The 22,500-nt window shown below is 34.8% G+C and overlaps 1 protein-coding gene across 2 annotated transcripts in view; it reads left to right on the top strand.

Annotated features, from left to right (window-relative positions):
* LOC136829305 (guanylate cyclase 32E-like) overlaps positions 1-22,500 on the top strand; it is a 475,168-nt gene that overhangs the window by 192,124 nt on the left and 260,544 nt on the right. For both annotated transcript variants that reach the window (XM_067087668.1, XM_067087664.1), the window contains one exon: positions 22,321-22,352. The gene's annotated coding sequence lies outside the window, so the exon portion shown is untranslated. The remainder of the gene's footprint in view (positions 1-22,320; positions 22,353-22,500) is intronic.

Raw genomic sequence — 22,500 nt, 5'->3', positions numbered from 1 at the left:
GTAATTTTAACGACAGATTAGATTGCATACAATGTGTTATGCTTTGGTATGGGCCATTTGATTTTTTATTACTGACATAAAGCAGAAAGGGTTTAGTTGGGCTCCCCTCCCTTTCCTGCTCTATAATCACCATTCAAATTCTAGTTGACAACGTCATTCTAAAAGGTCTTGCTTTGTAGGTACAAGGACCTTGTACATCATACATGTGTTGATGTAGTAGCATACTTGAATGCTTTCTTCCCACGGGAATATTTATGTGTATAATTGTTACATTCATGTAAATATGCTTCATTTTACTTGGAATTACTAAATAATTAAAGTAGTGTTGGAATGAATGCCATGAAATCATCTAAAAAGAATTTGTTTATTAATAGTTAAAATTTTAAGAATCTGTATTTGAAGGTTTCACCGGAATTTTAAATCTAAAAATAGCAAACATGGGGGCGATCCTCTTCTCGGCAACCTATTTTCCCAGCGATGTTTGAAGTTTGGTATAGCTAATTTCGGATGCTTGTAATGCACTGGTAATCTTGATTAGAAAATCATGAGATAAACACAGATCGCAAAGTTGCTTTGTTTTTGAGAGAGAGAGAGAGAGAGAGAGAGAGTGGAATGAGGGGGAGAGCGCTAAGCAACAATGTTTTTCAGGCAAAATTACGATGCTAAATATTCTCTTGGCCTTCATACACTTGTGCAAAGCCTAACCAAAAATATTCAGATTTTTTAATCGTAGAACATTAATTAGGGTAATGCTGGATAATTGAAAAAGCCTTGACAGTGTTCATTAGTGAAGGATGTTCCCGAATTACTGACGTTTTAATGGTTTGTAATCCGCTCATTAGTTCAGAATATTGACTGATTTTTCTCGGATATCACTTGCTGATATATTGTGCCATAAAGAAAATATATAAATCTAAATCAAACTCAATTCGATGTTTCAGTAAACTAGCCCGGATGAAAATAAGATTTAATTTCCTAATACCTTTCGATGTTTTTATTTTTTGCATTATTATCTACTCGGAATATGAAGCATGTACATAAGACGAAATATCCGGATCATAGTCGATTTGCGCAAAATCTGGTATATTGCTCAGTAGCCGCGTTACGAGTTTGTTACCTTGGCGCGTGGCCGAGACTCAGATTTGGTTTCTAATTTCCTGCTGCACAGTATGGAAGACATACTTAGCTCTATACGTAATTCAGTCTAAATAAAAAAAAAAAAATTCTTAACATCAAGATTTTTCACATCAATATTTTAAACATCGCCGTTTAATAAAAACGGTTACATTTGAAAATAATCAGTAAAGGACTTTAATAACATGATGAAAGAGCTTTGCCTTTGGTATTATGATATTATGAGAGTCACGTGAGCACTCCAAATCATTAGGGAAATTAAAATGAAAAAGCTGGATTTGCTGCCGGAGATTTTTAACAGTTCCAAAGATACGCAATAGGCGTGTAAAACGATGGGACATAAAGCATCACTGGGAAAAGTTTTATTATCGTGCAGTGCCCTCGGGCAATAAATTTGCGCTGAGCAATGGTTGTGAGACTTTTGTACTGGTGAAAAAGCCTTGATGCTGTTTTCGTAAATGTCTGGGGAAACTGTAAGGTTTGCCGATACATTTGGATTATTTGTATTTTACTTCTCATTTTGGTGTGAAACATCTGAAGCAAGTAAGAATGATTACAACGTTTGCAACAATAAGGTCAGGTATGTGGTAGTCATAATTCTCTTGCTCTTTATGAAGTCAGATGAAAGAGAAAGCAACTGTAGGGCCTCATTAATATATATATATTATATTTATATTATATATATATATATATATATATATATATATATATATATATATATATATATATATATATATATATATATATATATATATATTATATATATATATATATATATATATATATATATATATATATATATATATATATATATATATATATATATATATATATATATATATATACATATACTGTGTGGAGTTGACATTTTTTCAAGGAATTTTACTCTTTTCCTGTCCACTATTGGCTTTTTAAGCATGCTTTTTTTTTTTTTTTTTGTTAACGGACACGAGATCGATCGACAATTAGGATTATAAATGATACCACTTAAATTCTGTACCATAACATTTTTTATTTTTCGGTCTCTATTGTCATATCATTTGCTCTCTGAATCTTGCTTTGAATGTTCAAAATGGTGAAATTCTGAAAAGCATCGCACGCAGATGTTTGTTTTCTTCATGCGCACCAAGATGGGGGAGGATAAGTTTGTAGCGCATATTTTACCCTCTGCAACCCAACACTGACGAGGTATACAGCAGTCCTTAGTCCGAGTCCTCTAAGGAATTACATCGGATATCCGTCGCCTCTTGACGCACTCGTGCAAAAGGTCGATGAAGGCCATAAGTTGCTCGGAAATACTGAATTGCTTTTTTATTGATAATTCCACCGCCATAATTCCACCGCCATTCACAGTACACAACATATCTGGTTTTGCAGTGCACATTACTATGAGTTATGATATTGAAGAATCTCAAATTCTTAGAATGTGAAATTTTCACGTAACATATTAAGTTAAGGAAAAATGGATATTATGGTCAAGGTCTTGAAAATGTACTACAACTTTCTAGAGTATCAGTTGACCTGTTTTACATTTTTAGTTTCACGGGTGACATCCATGATTTCTTTTGTACTTAAATATATCGTAGTTTTTCCTTTCCTGTTAGTTTATTGAAAAGAAAAGTTGAGATACCTCCTGTATAATCACAATTTTTTGGTAACTTTTTAGGGGAATCGGATTTTTCATAAGCCAGGCATCCGTCTGTATGCATGTATGTATAGCTCATAACTGGAGAATTCTATTTTGATAAAGAAATTGAAAGCTGTGAGGCTTTAATCTTCTTAATATGAAATATGTAAAAGTGGAACAGAATAATATGAAAATCTGTGATTCATAGAAGCAGTGTTATGTAACCAGCATTTCCATAAAGACTCATATTTTACGCATTCATATCAGAAATGTTTTACAGTCCCTTTTTCAGGTTGATATTGAATTACCTAAGAGAAAAGAGTGCCTGTCCTTGGCAAGATAGTTATATCCGAATCATTTTTAGGTTCAGAAGGTCAAGAAACACTCTTAATCTGATTACATAACTTTACCTTTTCTAAATATCAACGAATTTCAGACAACTTTGATATATTCGAAATTATCGGTTCTGATGACATAACCACCTTTTCTAAATATCTGCGAATTTCAAACAACTTTGATGTATTCGAAATTATGAGTTCTCTTGGACGATGTTCTTGTCTCTATCAGGTAAACTGTTTTGACAGTTTTGTAACATAAACCGAATATCAGAGTTTTTCTCTCGCGATGACGCGTGTAGCCATCACTTTTGATTTTATTCTCTTTTGAACAGGCTTAGTTATAAACAGCAGAAAAGGAAATAATCTTATGGATTTTCGTCGGATGTTTAACGAAAGACTGGAAAGTTTAACTATAATATAATTAGTTATTCGTATTGTCACTATTTTAATTTTTGTATATTACACTGTATATATTGTAAGTTTTCATAAGTTTCACTCTTTATACGCTTTACTTAGCACACGGTCAATTTTTTCTTCAAGGTATACGATTTTTTGCTCCTGAAAATAGTTTATCGCTAAAGGATCTAATAATGATTTCTTGGTTGTGAGAATGTCTGTAATTACAGCAGCTGTAAAGTTTGTACTGTATAGGTGACTTTCGTCTTTCGTAGATGGACATAGTCTTTAATGTCAGTATTATTTATGCTAAATATATTGTTCTTAAGGCTTGAAAAAATGTTCCCGTATTGTCAGTAAATTGCACATTTGTCAACAAACCTTTTAGCTACTGATGCTGTGCTCAGTATTTATTGGATACTTCACTTTGTGTCAAGCAGGTTATATCACTGCTCTTAGATAAAATAGTTGTCAGCCCTCGCTATACAGAGTATGCCATTCTTGAAAATATAACATACAGTTCCAGAATTCACTTGATTTTTTTATATCTTAGATTTGAAGAATAATTCCAGACCCTTTCTAAGCCTCTTAAGAAATTTCCCTTACTGCAATAACTTACGAGCTAAAGAATAAGATTCACTTGCAATATAGACAGTAAAGTACACTTTATTGAGGATGTTATTGAAGCATTTAAGATTTTATTGAAACATTTAATGTAAATGCCTAGATTTATTACAATAAGTCATCAACACAAGTCCCCGAATTATTGGCCGAGGGCATAATAACATTCACCTATAATTCCCATTCAAAGCCACAGTTAACCGTCACGTAAACGATAGTTAGAGGAAAAGGGCTGAAGAGAAGGGAGAAAAGCAACTTCTGCAATAATTCAGTAATAAGTGGGAGATGAAAGAAAGGAAATCCTTAACTAAAGTTAACACAATCTCTGCAGTAATATACCATTAGATATGTTCCCCAAACCGGGCAAAAATCAACGCAATACTCTCCGCACTGAAGTAGTTTATGAATGATGGTTTCGTTGGCGCTTCGACGTATTGGTCGCCACAGGACACTAAAGCTCGACTGTAAGAGAATGAGTCAATTTTCTGGATATAATGAAGACACAAAATCAGATGCTTACTCTTCTTCGTGACCTAAAGGCCTCCTAACGGCCCTCAGAAGATCTCGAGTCAACAGCTGTTTGTAGGAAGATTCTGCATGCGCCACCACAACAATAGACGAGAGCTCAGGAGGTGGGCGATGACTGTGCTCTCATTATACCTGAGAGAACGAGAGCGCACCCGTAGGCACAAGGGGGTGAGGTATGAGCATCCAGTGACAATGATGCATCAGCAGCAGACAAGCCCACTTTAAGATATTAGTCGATCCACATATAGCAGAGCAATGTTGCAAGAAGGGGATCACCTCACTGAAGAACAAGTCATGAATAAGGTCGAGAACTGTTCTAAGGGAGAGCCGAACGCAATCTCCTGTCGTTCCAGACGAAAATATCTAAGTCGCCTCTTAAACGATCCAACGTGGCAGGAGGCGGAAGATCAAACCAACGGAACACTCGTACATGATATATATATATATATATATATATATATATATATATATATATATATATATATATATATATATATATATATATATATATATATGTATGTATGTATGTATGTATGTATATATAATACATAATATGTGTATATATATACATACATGCACGAGCGTGTTTATGTTAGTATTTCTTTGTGATCGTAGATGATATGGGCAGGGTACGTAAGTTGTAAATCTACGTGTGTATGTATTCATAGACGTGTAAATCTACGTGCTTATATATCATAGATATGTATATGAGAAATTCACTCTGCAATACAATAACTAGGAGGAAACGTGTAAGGTAACCTTTGTTCAATTTTCGTTTTGTCTTCACAGACAAATGCATCCGCCAATGCATAGAGGATGTTGGTTGTCGGGAAGCAGGAGTCATTCAACTAATGCTCTATTGCCAGTTGGGGCGTGATTGCTATTGCTGGTGGTATTGAAGGAATATTTGCGTTACGAAATATGTTTTCGTATAAGGCTGTATAATTGACGAGGGAAATTTCCTTGCTAATAGGTAGCTGGCATTTCAAAGAGGAGGGAACAATGCTGTTTTCTCGACACAAGCACTGCACTCTTCGGCAGGAGATTTTTTTAATTAGGTCTTTTTCACACTTAATATTTTAATTCCAGTGGTAATATATTAACATAGGCACTTCATGTACTCAGTTTGACCATGTCAAATATTTAGAAACACTTCTTCTTCTTCTTCTTCTTCTTCTTCTTCTTCTTCTTCTTCTTCTTCTTCTTCTTATTATTATTATTATTATTATTATTATTATTATTATTATTATTATTATTATTATTATTATTATTATTATTATTATTATTAGATCAAGTATCTGGATGACAACAAATTTCAGCCTAACTCTTCGGCGAGAAAGCCAATGATTCTGGAGCTGATATTGAGAGGGTCAAACAAATTTAACGAATACCTTAACTTGTGGAGCTCACAAATGACTCAGGTCTGGGAGTAAGACTTGTGACGCATACATTGTCCATTGTATCCTCCATTGTTCCATGAAATTTACTTGTGAAACTTTTTTTGAGCCTTTTTGAGTTATGTAGTCAAATCAGCATCTTTTCACAAAGCCTGCAGTGCATCATTCATCATTTTTTATGTGTGTAAGTAGCCTAAAGTGCATCATTCATCATTTGGTATGCATGTAAGTAGCCTAAAGATTCATCATTTGGTATGTATGTAAGTAGCCTAAAGTGCATCATTCATCATTTGGCATGTATGTAAGTAGCCTACATTTCATCATTCTTCATTTAGTATGTAAGTAGCCTACAATGTATCATTCATCATTTGGTATGTATGTAAGTAGCCTACATTGCTTTTAAAATAACAAGATATAGGGCTGTCCTGTCGTCGCATTGAGAGTTAGCTGTACATATATATTTTTTTATAACAGAATATAGTCTATACTCGATCGTTTACCTAAACCTCCTTTTTGTTGACTGTTGTGTAACTAAGTTATTATTGAGTTATCATTTCAATATTTTCACTGTATTTTTACCTCATCGAGTGTCCATATAAGTGAATGTTTTTATTACTGCCTTACCGGAAACGTGCACATTTGACCTATTAAATTGAGCTCCTGATGAGGATTTCCTTATTATTCAAAATCTCATATTCAACGGCAAGGTCGTCCATTTTGTTAATAAACTCGTTGAGTGGGGATTTTCCACGCCCTGCCTTAAAATATGTAATAATTCATTGAATTACTGTTCCTTAGTTGAAGATCTTGGTAATGAAACCTGAAAACAAGTAGACAGGTAAGTAAAATATAAATACCAGCTTTTTGTTTGCGTTGAGTTTGATAAAGGGAGTGACACGTATAACGATTTTGCAAGGATTGAGTGGGACGCATTGTTTTTGTGATCATGACAAGTGGACGCATTTCAGAAATCGCCTAAGCCAAGACAGCATTACCAATGACATATAGCAGTCAGTGTTGCAATGTCCAGATTCGAATGGAAGCCATTCACTGCATCTTACAAACAACCGAAAACGCAACAAATTACGCCAGTTGGTTTACGTCAGAAAGGAAACTGGGCGAGTTGGAGAAAATTGGAGTTTGTCTCCATTTTCGCCACCCAGCAGTTTTCGAGTGACGGTAGCAGACTGATTCATTTCGTCGTTTTCGAGCTGGTTAATTTCTGGACAAAAGAAGAGGCAGGAACGAAATGGAGCAATATCGAAGAGAGATGGAGGTGACGGCCACTTGACAAAGAGCCGGCGCCATATCTCATAACCGTTCCACAGCATTTTTTGGGGCTCTAATGCTATACTAAACAATGCTGCCATCTGTTGGCTACCTCTGACTTCATGAGAATGGAGAGATTTTAAGAAAGATTATTTGGTTAGTGAATTGTAAAATCAGTCTGTCTTGTCATGCTTGAAATAGTAATTTCATATTTCCTTCTCACTGTAAAAGATCTCAGCAAGAAATTCTTTGCGAAGGGAATACAAAAATAACTTGGAAATTCTTTCTATTTTTCCACATATTTTTGAGTTTATAAATTATAAAACTGGTGCTGCTTAGAGTTCACTAGAAATTCTCGTGTTTTATTATGACTCAATGTCGTGTGATTAAACTGTTATAAAGTCCATGTTCTCTGCTTCGCTTCTCATTTTCTATGTCATCTTCTTCGCTTCTTATTATTTAATAGTACTGATATTTTAATATAAAAATAATTACCAGTCTTCGTAGCCTTTCAGTGTTTTTGAAAAGAGAGCCACATAAGTTTGTTTGGAATATTAGCATTGGCGGTAGTAGTAGAAGTAGTTAATGTTGTAAAAGGAGGAGGGAAATAACCACAAAAATATGACTCACCATGATAATAATAATATCTTTGGTCATTCGAAATTTTTAAATTACATAAAGTCCCCAGCGGCTAAACAAGTACATTTCAGGCCAATAGATTATCATTTTTGATGCTGATCGGTGGTTTACCAATGTACCACAGCCGATACAGAGGAGCTCTTTTTATAATATATATATATATATATATATATATATATATATATATATATATATATATATATATATATATATATATATATATATATATATATATATATATATATATATATGTATATATTATAAAACATTTAGGAAACGGTTGTTGCACTACTTGTGCTTCGTGTGATATGTAAAAGAAACAGAATAATATGATAATGTGAGTAATTTGAGATTTGTAAGACATCTGATATTTTTGGGAAACTGTTGTTGGTTACATAAAGGAAACCAGAGCTATAATCACAAACACGGATATAAAAATACTTTGTTTGGGAAACCTACATGCACACGCAAATCTACCTATCTATTTATTCTTGAGTGAGTATAACTCTTTTAATATTTTTCGGCATAGTTTATGTTCAGCATGATGCACCAGGTGTTGCAGCTTGCAAAATAAAAGTATAAAAATATCAATTAAGAAAAAAAGTTAATTATTTAGATTAAGCATTCACTATCGTCGACTGGATATAACGGATATGGAAATACATCGACAACTTTAATGTCAAAGAAGATTCAGGGTTTGAATGTCTTTCAGTATAACCAGGGAGAGCTTCCTATTCTCTACATTCATGGAAAAGCCTCAATAAACTTGTGAATCACAGGCTCTCCAATACTGATTAAAAAGTATCCACGATATAAATCACAGTAAAGCAATTCCATTTCATGTGAAGAATATCTGAATTTCGAAAGACGACCTACTAATTAAGGACTTACAGATTATGTGTTGTGTTCGGCGCGACCAGATTTATATAAAGTATCAAGTATACCGAGAGACAAGCGATACTGTGGGTCCAGTATTAATTAGGAGTTTCGTTGACTGATGGTATTGTTTGTCTGAAGTCCTCTGACAATGCGTTGGATTTCGACATCCTGACGATGAAGGCAATCATTGCAGAGAGAGGTGGCGCCTTGGTTAGTTGCCGCTCTAATCGCAGTATCAGTAATTATTGCCTTTTGAAATTAGTACTGTTTCATTTGAAATAGCTGAATTTCTCTCTCTCTCTCTCTCTCTCTCTCTCTCTCTCTCTCTCTCTCTCTCTCTCTCTCTCTCTCTCTCAGAGGCAGACATAAGACTGTATTCTTTATGGATTCCTGGACAGTAATGGAAAACATTCTTCAACGGCCCCCCAGAAAAGTCAGTGTTCATTCGGACATATCTTGCAATGGATGATACACACGCTTCGTGTAGTGGAGATGAAAGGATCTCATGTTATTTGAGGTTATCACACCGAAAGAGGAAATGAGAGGTGAAGCATAATTTCCCTCCGGGATAAAATTAACATATTGTACTGCCATCCACGAAATTTGAAAAACCGACGTTGAAGTTCGTCATTTAAGTACAGAAAATGAAGATTGGTGTTACACAGTTGATGGTTTTGTTTGGACTGTCTGTATCTCTGTTGCTCGAATGATATTGTCAGATGCCCTGAGTGGAAGGTCCCACTAGATGCATGTCTTTAAATATTGAACACAGGCAGTTGGGTCCTCAAGGCTGATTACCTTGAAGGTCAGTTCCAGACGGATTTGGAACTAAATGTAAGTTCACTTGTTTCATTGTTCCGATATTCATTATACTTATTATATTCCTTTACATGAGATTTTTCATGCATTTTTGTTCTTTTTAACGAATTCTAAACATTGAGAAATATTTAAATCTCTTATTTACTGCCTTTCGTCAAGGTTCACCACTGAGGGTCGTCAGTGAAACATTTGAAATTCCCAAAATTTTCCTTCTTTGAAAGTCTCTGAACTCATCCCCAGGGATGGTGTGTCATTTTGACTGGTTGATCTCTGTCTCTTCCTTGTTGAATATTTTTTAGGGTGAGTTTCATGTTCTTGTTCATTTACTCTCAGAAACTACTGAATTTTATCAAAAATTGATTTTCTGATTTCATTTCCTGTGATATATAGATTATAGTGGTTATTTTGATAAAGGGAGTTTCTGTTACTTTTAGATATGTTGCAGTAACTATATCTTCTTCTGTCACTTATCCAAGCGTCATGATTCTCTCTCTCTCTCTCTCTCTCTCTCTCTCTCTCTCTCTCTCTCTCTCTCTCTCTCTCTCTCTCTCTCTCTCTCTCAAATAAGAAACCTTTGCACTTCAAAAACTGAATGGGATGATGAAAATGGAACGTCGAGATACAACGAATTACCTCTCAAGTGATTGATACGTAACCTATCGAGGGGAAAAGGAAAAAGTGTTAGGATAATTTATTCAAAAACAGCAAATTCATGGGTCGAACCTGATGGAAAAATTTTGTCCAGTTACCTGTGGCAATTTTGGTCCTTATTTTGGGGGTATAAATAACGCTCCTGTTTTTGAAGTTGGTCAATATCATTTTGAAATTGTTTTTGAGTGACCTGCAACATGATTGATTTTGATGATTCTAAATGATTGATTCTTGATGATTTATATTTATTTTTTGACCATTTGAGTTGTTTTTACTTTGGTGTGAGTGAACCATTTAATGCTATTCGTCAGCAAAGGCCTCCTGGAAGACTTCGATGCTTTAATGGCAAGTAAGAACACAACACGAAAACAACACAGAATACATTATCTAATTTGTGGTCTATCTTTACAATTTGTAACTTTGTACTCTTCTGGACTGGTATATGGTCGCGTGTACTTATTTATGAAAAGATATTTTCAAACATTTCCATGCACCTTACTTTCGTATTGCACATATTTATGAGTAGTTCAGAAAATTCTTCATCCTGGCGCGAATCTGAAAACCTTTGAAATGTTTCTTTCATGTTTCTCACCAGCACCTTTTGGCATAGCAACTGGATCTCAAGAGATGAGCCGTCGTCTACGAAGGGTTTGAATGTACATAAATTTTCCACTTGGAAGGCGGTGTGAACTTCCCACGCTTTCCATGACCTGACATCCAGACTCGCTTTTCTCTTCATCTTCTTCCAGTCTTGGGGTGTTGCAGGGCGATCTTTAGATGTCCTTTTTTCGGTTTGGGTTGCGAGGCCTTTTAGGTCTTCCAAGAACTGCTGGAGCTTAACACTTGACTTTCGTCTTTGAAGGGAACTGGATACTGATGCGTAATTCATAAAGATCATCTTGCCTGTTTGATATCCAGCTAAGAACGTTGTGCGATACTGTACACGAATATCTCAAGATCTAGTTTTCAGTCTCAGATATCGGACATTTACCTATCTTTTAAGGTGTGAAGTACTTTACACACACACACACACACACAGATATATATATATATATATATATATATATATATATATATATATATATATATATATATATATATATATATATATATATATATATTATAAACAAAAGAAATTACATGGATACCATTTCTTTTGTCAGTTTTTTAGTCGGAAAAATTGTCAAAAGGCGACATAAGCTACAAAATTACTAGAGAGCAACTAGAAACCGCCCCTTATCTAGAAGAATAAAGCTGTTGTTGTTTTTCACAAGTGCAAAAATATGACTGAGGGTTAAATTTGAGTGAAAAAAATATAATCCATTGACAGTGTTGTTAGTTTTTGGCTATGCTCTCCTATCATGACGCAGTTTCTTTCCCTGCGCGCAGGTATACTTGACAACCCAGTAGAGATTGTCTACCCAGAGGTCATTCAGATAACCCCCTTTTTTTATCTTTTGCTCCATTTATTATTTGCCCGGCTTATCTCCCTATATTCTGATTTTTGTTGCTTAATGGGGTCCATGCTCCTCACTTTGTCAGGTTTGTTCACATATCAAGTTGAGAATTTGAAGCTTGGTTGGACGGGAGGTGATATTGTTTTGAGTAATGAATAAGAGGTTTTCTTTTGACTGGCAATATATGACTGTTATGATGTCCATCGTGCTCCCAGCAGGATGGCTGTAATTTTTTCACCTATTCTCTTATCTTCTTTGTAGAAAATTAGATACTATTAGCAAGGCCATTACTGGGCGGCTTTCTCGTGTCCCTTATCACTAGGGACCCACCCACTTCAGTGGAAGTGGTCACGTTGGCTGCAGGTGCCAATGGTGGACCCGAAGTACAGAGTTGGGCAACCATTAGCAATGTAGAGGCAGTGCCCTGAGTCGGTGGCCTTTGTATAGAGAGCGGTGTTTGTATGCTTTTCATGAAATTTCAAGATGTCCGAGGTTAAGTTGGCCACTATTAGTCCGCTTAATGGTGCAGCGTAAAACCAACTTTGGCCTTAAAATTCTTCCTGAGTCTGTAGGTTGTGTTCGGCACCGACATTCACGATGGTGCCGTCGGCATGTCGACAGTATATAACAGTGGGTGTCCTTCCCTGAACACTTCTTCGATGAAAACCGTGTAGAAGCTGGCAAAAAAAACATTCTTAACGGGGAGCCCTTTGTTGGTACATCGTACCATCATCATAACCGTCATTTGTTGCCAGTCAAAAGAAAACTTCTCATTTATTACTCAAAACAACATTACCTCCCGTCCAACCAAGCCTCAGAAATTCAACTTGATATATCGACAAACCTGTCAAAGTGAGAGGTGTGGACCTCATGAAGCAACATCAGCCAGGATCACCAAAATTGACTTTTGAGAATGTTAACTTACTACCTTAAAGATGCTGCCACTAAGAGGCTTTGCCACGATAAACACCGCCTCTGACTCTCTCGGAAGCAACCAGTAGCAGACAGAAATTTTCCTAAAGAAAAAACATTTAATCAGATTATAATACAAAGAATGATTTATCATACAATATTAAAGATTTCTTTGCACCATCGAACGTCCCCGGAGGATCTCGGCAATAACAGTTCCACACCTTCCTTGGATGATTGGGCAACGCCGCAATATCGTGTGCCACCTTATATCCCGACATCAATGCATCCATTGGGTTTTATATCCCCTGTAATCCGTATTTCTGTAAGCTGACTGGCCAACATACGTCTCATATGTACAGTCTTCATAAATAAACCGTGCATAAATAAACTTCAATGTGCTGTTTCCTTCAAATGACTGGACCCTTAATAGTTGGAAAAAGTAACGATAATATATATATATATATATATATATATATATATATATATATATATATATATATAGGTATATATATATCTCATCGTTTTTATAGAAAGGATATAGCCTGATGCTCACGATCCAATAACGTGCAAGTCAATATCCCATACTCGCTGCTCTATTCAGGAACCCTCTAACCAATCCATGAATAATCTTTTCCTTTTTTTTTCCAGCCAAACCCCTTTCCCCAGAACACAAAAATATCCCTCCATAAATACATTTATTTGTCAGTTCAAGTACACGATAAAATATGAGTGAATTTGATAAACTCGAAAGGGAGACGGCATTAAATCTTCCCTGGAAAGAAATATAAGAGAATGTCATTAACTTATTTGGAATATTATGGATGACAGATTTACCTTTGTTTTTAGAGCAATGTGAGGTATTGCGTGACCATAAGGAATGGACTTAGAACATTAATGTGGTTTATGGAGCGTTAGATAATTAAAATTAGTTAGCGAGGATAAGAAACATCAAATTTGCTTGATTTGTAAGTCGGATTGAGTCAAAAAGAACCAAAGTCAATAACCTGTATGTCTTTTTTATCATTAATTGTTTATATTTACTTGTTTAATTGAGGAGAATTGTAATTTTGTTAACTAAAGGCATTTTCTCACTATTTTTTTCCTTACACACAAATAGGCAAAGTAATACAGAAGTCGTTCGTAAAAAGACGTATAAAGAATTTTACACCAGTTAACACTTTTTAAAAAGATGAAATGAAAAATAGTAGAAAAGCAAAACGAATTCCCTAAATAGAGTCATGCATTTCCAAAGTAAATTAAGTTTTCCTTGTCTTCACTTCCTGTCTCTCAAAAGAAGTAGGAAAGCATTTCCATTACGTTTTCATTTCTTCAGGGGTTGGTGCTGCAGGGGATACCGGCATTATTTTCGTTTACTGCGGCCGTAGTCTTAGAATGCAGGCTGAAAATAAAGAGTACGGATAAGTAAAATGAGTTTTGAGAATTACGTTACTAGTTATAAAATTTTATGACTAGTACATTGTTCTAAAAGCAAAAATTATAATGATTTTTTTTATTATGACTAGTACATTGTTTTAAAAGCAAAAATTATAATGATTTTCTTTCATATATATCCTATGTACTGACCCGTTTACATTTAAGGTCAAAAACCCACAAGCGAAGGAAGAAACCAAATCTGTCCTGGGAAGAGAATCGGCGATTTTAATCATCACTTCATCGGAAATGGCGCATTCCCTGTTTTCGTTTCAATATTCTTTTGAATCGCTTATCCCAACATTTCCTAGAGAACAATTTCTGTCTCATTTGTTGCCTAATTATTTTAAGAGGAATTTCTAATAGAGCAGAAGGTGATTTTTAATTTTCTGTAAAAGAAAACTATTGTGCCGGCTTTGTCTGTCCGTCCTCAGAACTTAAAAACTACTGAGGCTAGTGGACTGCAAATTGGTATGTTGATCGATCCACTCTCCAATCATCAAACATTCCAAATTGCAGCCCTTCTAGTTTCAGTAGTTTTTATCTTATTTAAGGTTAAAGTTATCTATAGCCGAGCGTCTGGCAACAATATAGGACAGGCCACCAACGGGCCGTGGTTAAAGTTTCGTGGGCCGCGGCTCATACAGCATTATATCGAGACCACCAAAAGATAGATCTATTTTCGGTGGCCTTGATTATACGTTGTACAGAAAACTCGATTGCGCCGAAGAAACTTCAGCATATTTTTTAATGGATTTTTGAATAATAATCACATACACTAATTTTCGGCGTAATAGATTTTCGGAATTCGAATTCCTTTTTCCTCTTTGTAGATTAAGTTGTGTGAATGATTTAAGTATCGATTATATTACCTCAGGTTGATCTTTGCAATTTATAAGGGAGTATATTGCTGCCACATAGTTGTAAATGGCCAGTCGTGTATGGTATATTATGTAAATGATTGCACAGCCATGCTCAAATATGAGGCGACATGATTCTTTTTGCATCGTCCAGAATCTCAGACTCAACGTAACGCTGCCAAGTAGTGTTAAACTTTTTTTTTTTTTTATGTCCAATGTCATATATGTAGCTTTCTAGCTGAAAAAGTAATGGCTTGTATAGTAGTTGCGTTGGATTGACTGAAGGGTATGCGTATACTTCGAATACATTCTAGAGCCTTATAAGGTTTTATGTTCGTTGCATCACCAGATCAATTCTAATATCATATTTATGAAGAAAAATCGCAGCATAGTAATGTTGACTTTAAAACATAAGTAGTAGCTGACATACAGTACATAGACCTTATTTTTCCTTTTGTACAATTATTGATTGTATTTATGATATAAAGAGTGAATTAAATGCTATTTTTAGGGTGAAAATAATATTTGAAATTTTCCAAACAAAAAACGTATGGTAAGGTTCGTTCGTACGTTAATAAGATTTATATTAAATTTTAACGTTGCTTTGTGTTCGTTAATTAAAATCTTATCATCGTAACAGTGTCTGAAGATAGCCAAATGTGTGAAGACCAGTCTTCGATTTTATCTTCATAAAATATTTATTTATGCCGATATTAGTCTGTGGTTAGTATGTTTTAGTTCGATTAGTTTTCAGGAGAAGAGATTTGATTGATAATTTCTTGTGCAGTTCAGTTTATCAGCCAATATAGGGTTTTATTCTGCACTTTAGTCAGGAAAGAACTTTGCACGCTAACTTTTTCCATAGTAAAACGTCCAGTTTATTGCCGTTAAATTCTCTAACCTTTTACTTTGCTGATTCAAATCATACTGTAAAACAGTGATTCTTAAACTGGGGGGCGCACCCCCCTAGGGAGGCGCCAGAAGCTTCCAAGGGGGGCGCAAGCAGGGTTGCCAAATGGTGCCTATTATTTTTTGTTTATTTTTGATTTTAATTGCAAAATTGCCAAAAACATTATCACTGCTTCCATATGTTTTCGAATTATCTCAAAACATGCCAAAAATTGAAAATATAGTTTATAGTTGGCAAAAATTTCAAGGTTAGGGGGGCCTGGGATCTATACATAATGCAGTGGGGGGCGCAAGGCAAAAAAGTTTAAGAACCACTGCTGTAAAAGAAGGCTGAACAACAAAAGGCTTGAGATCAAGGTGAGGCTGTATTGTATGATAAATTATACTTTAAGTCAAGAACATTATCAGGTTTTATATATTTGTATTTTTGAAGGGAACAGTTATATATATATTTTAAAGACATTAAATATCAGACATTTCCAGGAGATTTAGAAAGTCAGGTTGTTGATGAGAAAACTCAAGCGTTAATGCTCTCTATATAGACAGCTAGTATATACTGATGCTCTGGGCGTTGAACACCCAGTGCACTGGAGCGGAGGTTTCTGCCAACGCCCTTGAGTATGTTTGCGAACAAACACCCCGGTGCGTGGCTTAGCCATCTTCTACCCATCTGTTATGGTCATATTTCAACTCGATTATCATCCATCACCAACATTTCGCCAACTCAGAGGAATTAACTTTGGCCTCAGCTCGATTAATCGAGCCGTGGAGGACAATGGAAACTATTACATTTCTCGAGGTCTTGAAGAATAAGGGCTTCCTATAAGGTAGAGCCTGATGAGCGTATATCAGTGAATTATTTCATATATTATGTCTCATGGTGCGTAAGGTTTTGTATGTTAAAATCGATTTCACACGCATATGATACATAGGAGGGGGCGTTTTTCTCTTTTTTTGTGTGTGTGAAGGATATTTTGCACATAAAAAGTTTCGATTGCTTTAAAAATTAGTTCAGACTGATGAATCCACTTTTATGCGTTATACATCTTGCACAAAAGGCTGAATAGAACCAAGAGTGAAATCTGCGGTCATTTATTTGAAATGTCCGTTGTAGATAGTAACCAAGAAATATTTGTTTTTGGTGTATTTCATTTTAGTTTAGATGCGGTTGCATCTAACAGATATCCCACCTCTCTCTCTCTCTCTCTCTCTCTCTCTCTCTCTCTCTCTCTCTCTCTCTCTCTCTCTCTCTCTCGATAATTTGAGTAACATGTAAGGAAAGCTTCCACTGAGTAGACTGTCCCTAAGAGGTAAACTACTCGCATGGCAAGTAAGTTTGAGGTAGTTTTCCCAAGTTGTCTTTCGAGGTTTCCCTAAGCTTTTCCAGAGTGGATTATAATCATATATTTATTCTTTAGTGTCGAATACCTGGAAATCTTTTCCTCCCATCTTTATTCCTCTCGCGATAATAAATATTGATGATGTGGGAAACCGCACGACTCTCAGACATTTCCTTTTATCTGATATCATGCGATGCAAAGAGAATATTGTGGAGACTTTGTCTTTCTTATCCTGGAGGCACACATGCGCCCCATTAACAATGGCCTCAGCCAGGTTGTGTTCCATGTTGACCTCAGTTTCTTTAACCTGATATCGTTCGCATGCCTGAGATTTTTCGACCTCTCCTCTGCAGAATACGCTTTTGTTTATTCCGGTCGTTCTTTTTGGAGCACAGCTTTAAGACCGAGTTCGAATTATTTTCATCCCTCTTGGATATTACTGCTTAATATTTGATTATGTCTGAATGCTGTGACTAATTCCGTTCAAGATAGGCATGATTTTGAAAAGCTTACGAAAATACATTAAAGAGATTCAGCGTCTGCTAAAAAGAAAGACAATTTTAGTTTCATTATTACACTCCGCTGTGTACACAGTAAGTTGTACTCAGTTGTAGTACTTGGTCTAGTTTTTGCCTGTTTGCTTTTTTTTACTTGTGAAAGTTTTTTTTTTTATTTGTGAAAGTTTTTTGTAAATAAATATGTATAGTTTTCCATAACAATATGTTGTAACTGTCATTTCCATACCATATATATGTGCTTTTACCTTCAGGACATGGAAAGTATTCAGGATAATGATATCTCATTCATTTCGAATATTCCATATATCAGTCTGTCTATCCTATACGGCAATTTACCTAAACGATTTCAGCTGAATTGAATTCACTTATTAAAAGAATAGTTTGAATTAAGTTTTTGCATTCAGTAATAAAGTGGTCGATTCAAGGTCCTTGATTCAAAGTGATTCTGTTTAAAATTTTTCATTATGGTAATGGATTTGCTCAATTTCTTTAACTTCATCTTTGTTTCAGTGAAAGGAACGGATTACTGTGTATGTTGTGACGTCATCTAAGGAAAGTAATTACATTTTACAGGTCTGAAGAGAAAGAACGAAGAAAACTAATGGCATTGATAAAAGGACTTATTACTGTATGGCCCTTCGTGCACTTCATGATGGCATACTTACATTTAAGGTTTTATACGTTATGCGTTACGCACAGAACGTTAATTTTGTATTTTGTTTTCTGTTCCTTTTCATTTTAAATACATGCATACATAAACACATATACACACACACACACACACACACACATATATATATATATATATATATATATATATATATATATATATATATATATATATATATATATGTGTGTATATAAAGCCACAAATATCATTTATTATCATAAATTGATAATAACTTAACACCCAAAGGAAATTATGACTGATAAATGCTTCCATCTGTCTTTGTTTCTAAACAAAAGACCATCCCAGCTGGTGCATAACCATTCATCAGTCAAAATTCCCTTTGGATATAATTTATTCCCAAGGTATTGTGATTTGATGTTAAATGATATTTTTGGCTTAATATTTGTGAATATAAGAAAGCCACGCTTGTACCAGTGAAAAGGTTCATAAATTTAAGGGCATCATGGTGTATGGCTGACAATTATACCTATTAATATAAAATATGAATCATCTATAACAGTGTAGTTATATGACAGCAGTAAGTCGTAGCCGAAGGTGAGGGTTGTGGAGATGGCAACTCATTTTGAAATTCTTGATGAAAACAGGTTATACCTTCGAAAGCTAAGTCATTAAAGGAAAGAGGTTTTAGCTGGAATTTTATATCAGTGAGTTAAAATAAATACAGAGGAGCCACTCTCATTCGTTTTCAGTGTTATCGTAAAGCATAATACGAAATCTGGGAACACAATGATTCATGTAAACAATGGTCGAACATCGCTGGTGGTGATTTTATCAGCTGCAAATGCACTGTCCACGGCCTTGTGGTCAAATAAGACTATCAGACACAGAATCTGTATTATCTTAGTATTCTCATTAGGTTTAATATTGAACCATGAATTATTATGATCTAATTTTGACAAGGTTTCACCTCAGCTAGGTTCAGGGCTTTGTAGGGCTTTAGAATATGAGACCACACAATAAAGAATATGTAACAAATATGTAACAACTGTCATATACACAATGGGTTAGATATAGTACTTTGATAAAAACAATTAGTAAGTGTTACAAACTCTCCATTCAGCTTTCATTGTGTAAAGGGTTTATATCAATTCTAAGTACATCCCTTTGGGTGGAAGTTATTCCCAAGGTAAAGTAAGTTCGATATTAATCGATACTTGTGGCTTAGAGTTTGTGAATATAGGAAAAGTCACATGTGAATAAGTGACACAAATTCACAGGTAGCTAAGTTTTACAAACTTACCCATCAGCTCTCATGGAGATAAACTGTCGATTCTAAATACAGACCATGAATTCGACAGGTAAGGAATATGAACAGCAGAATCGATTTCAGCTTATATCTCTCTTGAGAGCCGAGTAGTCAAGGTCGACTGCCTAGCTTTGTTTCTAAAGCAAGGCCTACGTTCGAATCGTGGCAGGGACGGAAGCACTTATCAAATGCAGTTCCCTTTTGGTTTAATTATTCCCAAGCAAAATTAAACTTGATATTAAACGATATTTGTGGCTCAACAGTATATATATATATATATAATATATATTATATATATATATATATCAATATATATATATATATATATATATATATATATATATATATATATATATATATATATATATATGTATATATATATATATATATATATATATATATATATATATACACATATACATATACTGTATATATAGCCATTCCCCAGGTGGGTGTGGCTTCAATGATAAATCACATTAGTCACTGGCAGCCACTTCCATAATTTAAATGCAAATCGTGGATGAAACTTCTGTGAATAAAACTCTCACAATAATAACCTCTTCCAAACTTACACAGGAGACTCATCAGCTGTGTATCGAAGCTCTGTACACTTTGTGCAATTCAGTCTTGTCTTACACTTATTCTTGTGCTTCCAGGATATGATACGCCTTACTTCCATTATGTTGTTTAACGTAGTAGTCAATACTTTCTTAGGTCTTCCTGTACTCCTTCCCCGAACACTTCTCAATTATAAAATCATTTTGCCATCCTCTGATCTTCCATAATCTGTACATGACCGAACCATCTCAAAATACTCTGATTCATCCTTTCATCTATGCTAATATTCTTGCTACTTCTACTTATCTCCTCATATCTCATGCTATCAATTTATATATATATATATATATATATATATATATATATATATATATATATATATATATATATATATATATATATATAACAGACTTTAATAGGAAAGGAAATTAGATTTTTATAAGCCCACTTGTCCTTCAGTCATACAAGAAATAGTAAGAAAACACGAACTTAATGATACCGGAAATCCTTAATATATATCTACATGAATTTTATCTGCTATAGTGGAGAGAGAGAGAGTACATGTGTATTGACTTTACCTCAGAAATCTTCTCCCCTTGTTTTTTAGGTTTGTGTGCGAGTAGATTTTGAATTACGTTTATGCTTAGAGTATATGTAAACTCACCGTTGACCTAATAACTGTAGCATTTCGGTGTTTGAAAGAGACTCCTGAAACACGGTTGATTATCCTCATCCAGAACCATTATACTGTCGCCGCTTCCAGGGATTGAGGTTGAAAAATGTCTGCAAATTTACTGAGATGCAGCGTCCCGCTTGCCACCGGACTTGTTTCGTTAATAACTATTACCTCTTCCTCTTTATTATTGGCAAACATAATTATGGGTTTAATTGCTTCGTTGTAATTAAACAGGCTTGGCAACATTGCCGAATTTGTAATACCTATTAAATGTAATTGATTTAATCAAGGACAATACATGGAATGAAATTGCCTCCTCGAATTGTTCGTATCATGAATTAGAAACTTTGTTCAAGAAAGGAACGTGAGGAGTTTGCTTAAGAGTGCTTTGTGTGGATGTTTTATCTATTTATTCATTTAATTATTTACTTTCGTAATTTTATAAGTTTTTGTATTTTTCTTGAATATCTCATTTACATCCATTACATGGCGCTCATCCATGGCGGGATTCTTTTTATCAGAAGGACTGACGGTTGTGATTTATATTTCAACAGGAAGTTTACTGTTCATCATTTTCCGCAAACACTATTCTAATACTGAAATTCCACTTTCATATTCCACTTATACTGCCGCTGTTTATCAAACTTCTACGTACTGCTCGCTCATTCCTTAAGGTGCCACCATGTTATACTGGATTTTTTTTCTGTGAAACTTAAAAAAATCTGCCTGGCTCTGTTAAGAATATTAATGCTTGATCTGTAGGATAATGCTGTCTTGTTTTGAAATCGTTCATTTTTTTTTTTCCTACTGCTACTACTACTACTACTACTACTAAGTAATAAATAATAATAAATAATATGAGGCAGTGACCATTTAGCTTCCTGATGACAGGTCATTAAATAACCATATAAATCTTGCGGTGCCACACATCTGGACCTTGCGTTTTTATGCGGAAGGTGTCTACATTTGTACGAAAGAAAAGTCACTTTTATTCAGTATGAATTCATAGCAAAAGAATTTTCAACATTGGGAAATTATTTTTTGATAACCATAGTCGACTGCCACTCGCAGAATATAATTTAACTTAATGTAATATCACGTACTACGACATTGTAGACATAGACTGTGCGCTTGTTGTTATATGTGCGTTTTCAATTTTCACAAAGCCTTTTAGTCCTGGCTTCGATATTGATCTACTTTATATAAAAAAAACTGTTTTTTACCACAAGATATATTTCCTATTTAAATTCATGTTTTCCTTCACTCAGTGCGTGATAATAGCCATGTTCTTGTGGTAATCCCCCCATCTTCACACTAAGCTTATTCGTGAAAGTTTAGTTATAGTCTTCAACGTAAGTAGTATTATGAATATCTCTGAGTCGCTTTTGGTGCTTTTAATTAACCAAATGGTCTTATTCTTCCAGGAACAACGACAGACTCGGCGAAGACCTTGCATGTAAGTACCGCAGCATGCGTAGTTTCTCAGTAATTTCCTGTGACTAATGCACTGCTTATTGAGTTAATGTTTAAGCGCGCACACACACACGCATATATATATATATATATATATATATATATGTGTGTGTGTGTGTGTGTGTGTGTGT

The sequence above is a fragment of the Macrobrachium rosenbergii genome, chromosome 44 (assembly GCF_040412425.1).
Source record: "Macrobrachium rosenbergii isolate ZJJX-2024 chromosome 44, ASM4041242v1, whole genome shotgun sequence".
In the NCBI taxonomy this organism is placed as follows: domain Eukaryota; kingdom Metazoa; phylum Arthropoda; class Malacostraca; order Decapoda; family Palaemonidae; genus Macrobrachium; species Macrobrachium rosenbergii.
Note: the sequence above shows the minus strand (reverse complement) of the source record. Positions and strands in the feature narration are given on the sequence as shown.